Below are 10,478 nucleotides of genomic sequence, written 5' to 3' on the forward strand. Positions count from 1 at the left end.
ACACATTTTTTTAATAACTTCATTTAGTGATTGTATACTCCAGTGAATGGATAATAATTACATAACTATCAGGAGACCCAGCCATTATCAGTCAAGCACTGAATGGATTATGGTAACAACTCTCAGATGAGTATGAACATCAGGGTTCCTGCGAGGTCTTAAAAAGTCTTAAAAGTCTTGAATTTACAAATCTTAAAAAAAAGTCTTAAAAAGGTATTAAATATATGATAGATCTTAATTTATGTTGCCATAAACTTGTTGGCTGTACTGTGTAAGAAAGTAACATTAGTTTACTCAGTTCCACCTGTTCCAACCTGACCATTTATACCGAAATTAGGAACCAATTATCGCTAGCTTTGCAGCCCCCCGTGAGAAATGACTCACAGCGTTGGAGTAAATAAATACATTTTCCTAAATTCTGTGAGTCACAAATTTTTGCCAGTATGGCTGTGAAATAGGCTGTGAAATGGACAATAAATTCTGTTCTAAGTAGGTCTTAAATTTAACTTGTAGAAACCTGTAGGAACATTATAACGTTTCCCATGTTCACAACCACCCCTTAAGAATTGATTTGTCTTGCTTGACCCATCATATCCAGGATTAAATTTTACTTCTATTAAATGTTATCCTCACTCCCACTAAGCGGAAAATAGTAGTAAACCATGAGAAAAAAAAAGTAGCAGTGATCCTCGAAGGATACCCACCAATGACCCAACTGCATCACCAGTCCTCCTACTCCTTCCTTGTCTTTTTTTAGATATTCCAGCTTTTGTCTGTAACTTCCAGCTACTCCCACGTTTTACTATATTTGGAGTGTGTACTCCTGTGTATTTTGTTGTCTGACCACACAACTCAGTGAGGTGGTGGGTAGTAAAACAAAGAGGAGAGAGAAAGGATGCAGGATGATGAGAACAATGTTAATAGTGCTACTAATATGTTCTCCTTTGGTTTTTAAGTGGCCTCGAGTGGTGTGAGGTCTGCTAATTTAAACAGTCAGATAGATGTTAGAGAATAGTTCCTAGTATGGGAACATTTTTGCCTTGGCTACTTGTGCATCCCACCAAATTCCAAGTTTTGTGTAATGATTTACAAAAATTTACAAGATAAGACAGCTGGGAGTGATTTGGTATGTGTGTGTCTGCATGTGTGCACGTGCTTGCATGTGTATTTATTGTATCCTATAACCAGACACAACCACCATGGTCTCATGAGAGGATGTTTTATTTGGTCGAACATATTTAGATCTGGCACAGTAAATGTTGACCCTGGGTTTGTGACCCCTACTCCCCCTCTCCTCCCCTTCCTTACTCTCTCCCCTTTGTTTCCTGTCGTCTTCCACGGGTCCACGTTCCCATAGCTGCCATCTCTGGTCCCCTCTACCATCTCATCTGGGAGATCCAGGCTAATTAAAATGCCTGCCAACACTAGACTTTAGTCCCTATTGATTCCCTTTGCCTTCTCCCTTCTCCAGGATCCCAACACCCTGGTGGAAAAATCAACCCCCAACCGCCTGCGCTAATGACTACAGCCTTTGATACGCAGCTCTTTTCTTCTCTAGATATATTGGGTGTGGCGACCTGACTGTTGCAGAGCAGAGTTCAGCCTGGCTCGGTCTAAGCTCTGGGTCCAAGGCCATCTCGTCGCTGCTTGGTCCCTGCTTCTGGTGCTCTGTTCCCCAGCTCTAATGGTGACCTGCTGGTGTCAGAGGTCAACACCCAGGCCTGGTCACAGGTGACTGAGCAATAGTAAGGCTGATGGGATTGAAAGGTTAGGGATGAGAGGGGGTCAGGGGGAGAAGGAGAGTCAAAAATTGGGTCAGGAGATCATCACAAGGTCCAGCTAAGTTAAACTGCATCCCTTGTGGTCAGTTATAGTGTGGTAAAATACATGAGTAACACAATATGTTACTTTGTCATTAATTCTCTCTGAGGAGCGGGTCAATAGAAAAAAAAGTTCTGAGGATTCAATGAGTAATTAAAATGATTTACTTTGGAAATTCTTCCTAAAGTGACACACTTTTTGCTGTTTGTCCCCCTGGGAAAATGGCCGACTGCCTCGAAGAAAAGAAAGGAGTAGGACAGAATGAAAAAAAAATGAAGGAGGGGATGAGATACAATCTGTTTGTTTTTTCTGCTTTTCTTTCCCAAGCTTGTTATCGTTCCTCATTTCCTGCTGGACGACAAGTAAATAATTCACATGTATACATGTACTAACACTGAGACTAGGCCTCCGCGACTTTTCTCAATTTTGGCTCCAGTTTCAAAGTTATTTCCAACTGAAGGAGACATGTGGAACTCGCCTCCAAATGGCGTAAGAAAAAAACAAACAAGAGGTTGAATATTTCGTTAATATTCTGCATGCTCAAGGAAAAAACAGGCCAGTAGCATTTTTCTGAGTGAGATATTCCATCATCCACATGACTCTGCAGTCTTCGGCCCACATTGATCCCATCCCAGCACAATTCATCTCTTCACTTCGACTCTGACTTCACTCCCCAGGGAGGGAGTGAAGCACTTGTCTCAATTGTTCCTTCTTTTTTGTTGCCTCCTACTCTCTGAGGGATCGTTAGCATTTTTGAGTGCAGATCATAAAAGTAGCCCAACTCCTTCTTGGACCGTTTATACATAGTCTCAGAAGCTCATTAAGATAATGCTAATGCTTTTTTTCTTTTAGACATTTCTTCCAACCTCATGTGAGTCCCAAATTTAAATCATTTTTGTGTCCAGATCAGTCCTGCTCAGCCGAATGACAGATTGTCAGCTTTAGAAATGCAATTCTCCAAGGTGGTTCTTCGATAGGATTTGGCAGCCTCCCCTGGAATGAACATTTGCCTGGTTCTATTAGATATGAGATATGTTTTTCTAAGTCTATCTTCATGTCACACAGACCTCCTCCCCCCGCAACACAACCACTCAATGCAGGTGTGCAAAGTCACAAGGCGATAGCTGTCAAGTGTATCCTGCTTGTCAGGCCACTCTAGACATCCACAGCCCTCCAGCCCCTCATCAAGGACCCCTGAATCCTTTTAATATCCCAGCTGTACCCCAAGCAAAGCCCCAAGGCTGAGGCAGCGGCTGAGGAGCAGAGTCCACCGGGGCGACCTGGCTCTCCTTAAACCCTGAAGGAATGCATGGATTTGAGTGAGTGCTGTAACCAGAGAGCACTCTCTCCTATCTTTAAGCCCATAATGGAGCTACTTCCTGTTGATAATAAGTTTGTTGTGATCTTCCTCTGCTTCAGGATTTTGACACTTCATCTTGATTCCTAGGAGAGGAGGAGGAGAAGTGTTATTATGGTTCTGGTCTGTATACCATAATGATAGTATGGCCTGGCATCAAAGACTTAGAGACCAATTCTAATTTGAGTCCTAGATCCTGCAACTAACCTCTGTGTATGCACTCACTGACCACTTTGTCATTCTTGTATAAAGTACATTCTGTAGATTGTGTTACTTCAAACAAGGGCCCCTGAAGTCAGCAATCAGATGTATGCCATGTGTGGTCATTCCAGTTCAATCCTACAAGGGACATTACCCTTTTTTCCAGTCACTTTCTGCTGTTAACTATCTAATAAAAGCAAGAATGCCAGGAAAAAAGGAATGAGGGTCTTACTAATTCCATCCTGTCTTCTCATTTTTCCTTCTCTTTCACTTTCCTACATACATTCCTCAATGTTGGATCTGGCACTGCTTTTATGGCCACCAATAATAACAACAACAGTAAAAAAAAAAAAAAGAGGCAAAAACCAGTTGTAATTATTTTTTAAAAGCAGCTACGGTGCTGCTTCCAGAGATCAAGCTGGGAGCATACTGTGGTGGGGGGCTCATATTAACCACTGTTAATCGTTACCACCATGCGTGCGAAACAGCATCACAGTAGGGCCTATAAAGTGAGTAGGGCTTCAATCCTGGAGGTAATGCTCCTTTATGGCTCTGTAAGGTGTGGTTGCTATAGAAATGGTGCTGTGGCGAGGAAAATCTCAAGCAGAATTCACAGCTTTGCTCCGTGTCGTAGCATACCGTCAACCATGCTGGACCCTGGGGCAGAGTAAGCAACAAGTAACCAGGTGCACCAAAGTGGATTGTGTAACTGCACTTAATCACCCTTTAATCAAGCGGGGTTTCACTTGTAGTAGCTTTTCATTCAAACCTGTGCATTACTTTCTTTCTCCTTTAGCTTTTCCCTCTCATTCTTCCTCCTTAGTCCTCTGCTACAGACATTACTGATCAGCTAAAGAGGAGAAATCTTTCATTGACTTCCCTGATACAGAACCTCATCTCCTCCCACATCACCATTACAATCATCACTACTGCCTCTAGTTCCTCCATCTCAACCGATGGCTAGTGAAAGACAAGAAAAAGGAAGGGTAAATAACCAAGTGAAAGCTCCACATGACATGCCAATTGGTGTAATTATGGGCTTATAGGCCCCTAATACATTTCTGAGGACAGCTTTGTGTGCCCCCCTCTGAGAAGTGAGCCTGTCTCTCATTTAGCAACGTAAAAATGTCTTGTCTTTAGGTCAATATATAATCCAATATCCTCATCTATATATGAAATGTTTTGCTTATTTTTGTCCCATGAATTATACTATGTCATAAGGCAATACTTGGCCTCTTGCCTGTCTACATTTGTATGTTAATTGAGAAGAGAATTTCTGATATTTATTATATTTAGTGCTATCAAATGATTACAATTTTAAATCAGATTAATCACAGGGTTGCTGCAGATTAATTTCGATTAATTACAATTAAATATCCTTCATTTTTAATCTGTATCAGTCACTTTTCATTTTGCAAGAGCAAGCAGACTCAAGAAAGAAGAGAATACGTATATATGCACTTAATGTGTTTGTCGCAAGCTGGGCGATGCGCTAGCCAAGTGCTAGCCTGTTAGCACTTCGGCTATTGCGTATATCTCTTTCATTCGCCCATACAGAAGAGGGTCAAAGGGCTTTTGTTTACTTTTCACCTTATGCATGGAATCAGATACAGATAGAGCAGAAACTGAGTTCATTTCAGTGAGTGCTTTAAGTCCAAACTGAGAGGTCCTGAGGCCGACTCCATAACTTACACTTATTACCTCCACCAGGAGGAATTGTGATTGCTTTGCTTTTTGTGTTTGCGTGTTTGTTTGTGTGTTTGTTTGTTAGCAGGATAACTCAAAAAGTTATGGACTGATTTTCATGAAATTTTCAGGAAATGTTGATACTGGCACAAGGAAGAAATTATTAAATTTTGGTCAGAGGGGGATCTGTCTTGGCGTAGGTCTGCGCTCTCCGAGTGCTTTTCTTGTTTTTCTTAATCTGCTTGTAAATGTTACTTTTACTAACTATTTATGGTCAAATGTGTCTGTTCTATGTTTTTTAACTGTGTAATCTTGTATCTGTGTGTTGTATTTGCTGCTGCCTATCTTGGCCAGGACCCCCTTGTAAAAGAGGTTCTTAATCTCAGTGGTATTTTTCCTGATTAAATAAAGGTAAAATAAATTTTCTTAAAAATATACACCAAGTTGTTGGAACACATACATTTTTTGCAGTTTGTTTGTTGCCCTGCAGATGTAAAGTCAGATATATGTTTATTCTGATTATATCGTTGTGTGGTTTTCTTCTTCATTGTCCTTATTTCAGGGCTAGATCCCTGTAAAATCATTCTATTTTTCCACTTTCCCATAGGCATAAATGGAAGCTTATTGCATTACTATACTGTCTAGGCTCCACATACAGACCCCAAAGTCTCCTTCATCCCCTTACGACTGCAGAGAAACAGGGGAGCCCTGTCTCCCCCGTGTCTCCCCCTGTCTCCCCCTGTCCTTTCCACACCTCTGTGTCCCTGCTTTGATGTCCCCCTTCCAAAAGCCTGATTTGTGGGTTAGTCGTGTCCTCCTCTCCTTGCCTCTGAACCCACAGAACATGGGGACACAGTGGGAGTTCCCAGAGTTTGGGGTAGTTGGAAAGGAGTAAGGAGGGGGGGAGCTGGGTCAGACCACCACAGAGCTGGGGAGACCCATGGCTTTCCCCCCTCACTGGTTCCCACCGCTCCCAACACAGCGCACACATGTTGAAAAGGTCAGGTCTTGATAGACAACAGAGCACCGGCAATTACACTGCTATTTCTCAGTGGCTGGAAGTCCCCGATTTTCTGTGTGAATGTGTGTGCAAAAGAGAGTGAGTGTTTTTCTTTAGTTCATAGAGAATAAAGAGGCAGTGTTTTAAGGGGAAAAAGAGCTGGGACAAGGGGAACGGGGAACTGCATGTAAGGACTTGTGCCCGGATTGCTTGTCGTCTGTCTGTCTGTCCATTTGTGGAAATTGGAGAATGTGCATGAGAGAGTGCAGGTGTGTAAGTGTAAGTGCATGAGTCCGCATGTTCCCACATATAGAGTCATATCTGTGAATGTTTTTTCTTTATATTTTAAGCATCTGAAGCTTGTTTTGTCCTTCAGCTGTGAACGGTGGCTGCAGTAGTCCATCTCTGACCTAAACAAGAAGGTGAAACCGTGCTACTCTTTGGACTTGGGTGCTGAGGGTAGCCACAAACGCACGCGCACACGCATATTCAGATTTCTTCCAGCTTGTTCTGAGTATTTTCTCTCTCTTGTGTCATTTCTCCTTCACACTGAGCACCTATTTCTAGCTCTCTGAGGATGGCTTTCATGGAGAAGTACAGAGTGAAAAAGTCAAGGCAGAGTTATGACAAGAACAGACCACACTTTGACAGATCTGGAGATCACACAGAGAGGATGCCGCAGTCCCTTAACAACTAAAGTGTGCCTCTGTAATGTATGTTGTGTTGCAGCTGGAAGCCAGCCTGAAATACCTTCCACCACCAACTTTGTGGATTTATGTGTAACTTTTTGTCCCAGACGTAGACTTGACTGTGCAGTTGTGGCTTATGAAATAGCAGTTGGGCATTGTGCCCTCTGAATGCTTTTACACCTATAGTGTTTTAAAGGAATAGGGGTCCTGAGAGGTGCCGGGAGGCCCCACAGAGCACTTCATTCAGGTTGCTATGCATGTTAGAGAGATGAAGGCCTGTAAATGGCTGCCAGTAATCGACCCTATAAAAGAGCAGCTGCGTCTAGGATAAGTTCAAAGTATGGCTGCTGTACTTGGCCTCTCTCCACTGCTAAATATTCAGGTGAATAAGCAGTAGGAGTGTACGTCTGAGACTATTTCAATGTGGATGTGTGCATGTGTGTGTGAGCATGATGTGAAGTTACTTGTTTTTTTGTGTGCAGACGTTGCCCTGGATATGCACTCTGCTCTGGATAATTTCCAAGTCCAATCTATATCACTACCAGCCTCTGGAATGTACCTTTGCTCCTGGGAAATTTCACCTGAATTACTTACCGTGCAAGTGTACATGAGTAAGGCAGCCATAAATGTTACCGCTGCTTCTAATGGGCCTATTACAAGACATACGCTCGTGTCAAATAACATACAGCTCTGCAAACATCAAGAGACAACCCACTAATGGAATCAACTTTGTCATTATAGACACTGATTAGCTAGTTTGGGCTTTAGTTGGTGAGCCTTAATTCTACCCTGAGGAGGAGGGAGGAGATCACTCAGTAGTCTACAAAGGACCTGCTCCTCGTGTCCGTGACTCATGCATGCTCATGATATGGCTGGGCGGCATTGGGAGACTACAATTGATGATTGATGTTTGTTTCTCTGTTGCAAGGCAATCTGATTCTGACATTATGAGCTGCAGTAGAATGGGGATGCCCAGTGGAAAATGTAAGTGCTTTCAGTAGAAAGGAAACGTAACAGATCTACGTATCATAACAGTTTTATTGAGTTTCTATTGTCAACTCTGATATCTCTTTATAGCTCCCTAGCACGCTTAAGTGGGAGATTCTTTGCTTTGGTTACAGGGGCAGAGTTCAGCTGCAAGGAAAGTTTAGATTGGATTATGAATGATAATGTGTCTATAATAAGACTTGGTGTATTACGACACCAGAGCTTTTTTTTTTTTCATGCCATGTCATGCTGTGGTTAAGTAAAGAATATCAGAGAACAGGAGCACTCTTCAGGTATTTCTTATGAAATCATGGAGAACAGACTTAATTTATGTCATTATGTCGTCAGCAGAGAAGAGGAGTGACTAGTTACATGTACCAGTATTACATAATTTAATTATAAAATAAATGCAACTGATATCACTGCAGTTAGTGAGGAACAATTATGCATTTAAATTGCAGTTATTAATTAACATATTGATGACTTCTTTAGGTGTCTATGCATCAGAATAAAAACATTAGTTCAACTCTCACAGAAACATAACTTTTAATACCCCTCAGCCAGAATGGACAGACAGACGACAAAATGATTACAATACAGATAAAAACTCTCCTAGTAAGTGATAAATACTTTCTAGTTTATTTAAGGGTAAAGCTTTTGGATTTTTATTCCACTTTATTACTAATAATAATATTTATTGCATCAACTGTAATAACCTACATTTGATGATGCTGTTACAGTTATAGTTGATCTACATTATTTACAAATTAAAATATGAAAAGCACAAAGACAATGATGGCAATAAGCGCAATGATTTCTGATTTTATTTTTTAATTATGGATGAAATACAGTGGGTAAGTTTTGGTTTATGGAAAAATAATAATAATAATACATTTTATTTATAAGCGCCTTTCAGGACACTCACGATCACCGTACAAAGTTGTTAAAAATAAATAAAACACAATTAAAATTACACATATAAATATAGAAAACACATAGGTTCATAAAATGGCAGTAGATAAAAGTGAAATTATGGAATTGAGTAGGCCTGTCTGAATAAATAAGTCTTAAGCTGGGATTTGAAGGTGGTAATAGAGTCAGAGTTTTGAAATAAGTCATCAGGAATCAATGTTCCCTCTATAAACCAAAACAGCGGTGGGAAGATGTTGACCAACTCAGCTGAAGTGACGATCATCTCCTCCTATGATGAAAATAGATGGTAAAAACAGACAGAATTCACCCTGACTAAACTAGAATCTGCCAAGAGCAACTCATATCTTCCTCATTCTTGATTTCCCTTTTTTTCCAATACTCCTCTCACTGGGAATTACCGGTGGGCTGGGAGTGGGTGGTGGTGGGGGTCAGCACCTCACTCATAGAACGTCCTCTCCGCTGTGTCTTTATGGTGAGATTTACTGTGCATTAGCATCTATAAAACCATTTAATGGGGTTCATGTTGTTCAGTACACAGACCTCAGTTGCCAGTAAACATGTTGTCTAATAGTCCACACAGAAGCAAAGGAGGGAGCAAAGGGATATTTTCTAATCTTGCTGATAACTTTCTCCTTCTCCCTGAATCCAGTTACTTTTTTAGAGCGGCGGCTTGATCTGTTTTATGTGAATGTTTTCAATTAGTCCTCTCACTTTGTCCGCTGCCATATTTGTCTTACATTTACATCACTCGTCTGTATCTCAGGTTAAAGCTATTTCCGCCATCATTATCTGGCTCCAAGACACTTTTACTACACACAAAAGACACTTTATAATGAGCAAAAGAGAAAAACGAAAAGGCAATACGTCATCTGCCCCTTATTGTTTTTCCTTTACACACCTTGCTCACGCGTTCCCTGCTCTCTCACCTCTTCCTCTGACTCCCCTTTTTCCCACTGTAACGTGAAGTGCGTACCTACAAGAAACATGATTCATGTATTTCAGTAAGAGTGCACATCCAGACAGGGAGGCTGACCTGTGACGTAACCATGACAACACAACTGAGGGAGGGGATGATGAATCTGACTGTCACCAGAAAGCTTTAGTCATCTAGCCCCAGCGTCACATACCTTTATGTATACAGGTCACTAAGGGATGAACCATAAGGGAAGGGGACTTTGGTCAGAGCATCATGCCATGTAAATCACTTTAGCAGGACTCTTATGATAGAAAATGCCACATTCTTTTTAATGCATGGGCACCATTCTAAAGTGAACTTCATAGGCCTATTAAATTTTTACATTAATTACTCCACCAGCTGCAGCAGCACTTTGCCTGAGCAGCATTTCCAGCCACAAAGCCCTCAGGCCGGCCTTGTGCTATACGATCCAGTCGAATGGACAAGGTGGAGTTCGGACCACCTGGTTGGCTGACCTATGGCTCCCCGCTGATTGTCACCTCTGGCTGATAATGTGTGTGCGCCGTCTCTGTCTGCGTCTCTGCTTCTGTAGGTATTTCTCGTTTATCAGGCCCTCGGGCTGTTCTCCGGACCTCCCAGCACAGCGCCACACCGCACAGCCTCCAGCTTCCCCAAGACAAGTCAGGACCAGTCGGTAGTTAACCTGCTGTTAACTAGTCGCTTCCTGTGTCCTAAAGTCATCCCCACACTAGGTGCTAAATGGTTATATAACTGTGGTCAGGCTGTGAAATCTGAAAAATTTGATACAGTTTGACAGACATCTACAAAATTGGAATAAAATATTTGTATCTTTTTTCATGAAATGGTTGTGACAATGTGATTTATTTC

Source organism: Sphaeramia orbicularis, chromosome 8, assembly GCF_902148855.1.
Source record: "Sphaeramia orbicularis chromosome 8, fSphaOr1.1, whole genome shotgun sequence".
In the NCBI taxonomy this organism is placed as follows: domain Eukaryota; kingdom Metazoa; phylum Chordata; class Actinopteri; order Kurtiformes; family Apogonidae; genus Sphaeramia; species Sphaeramia orbicularis.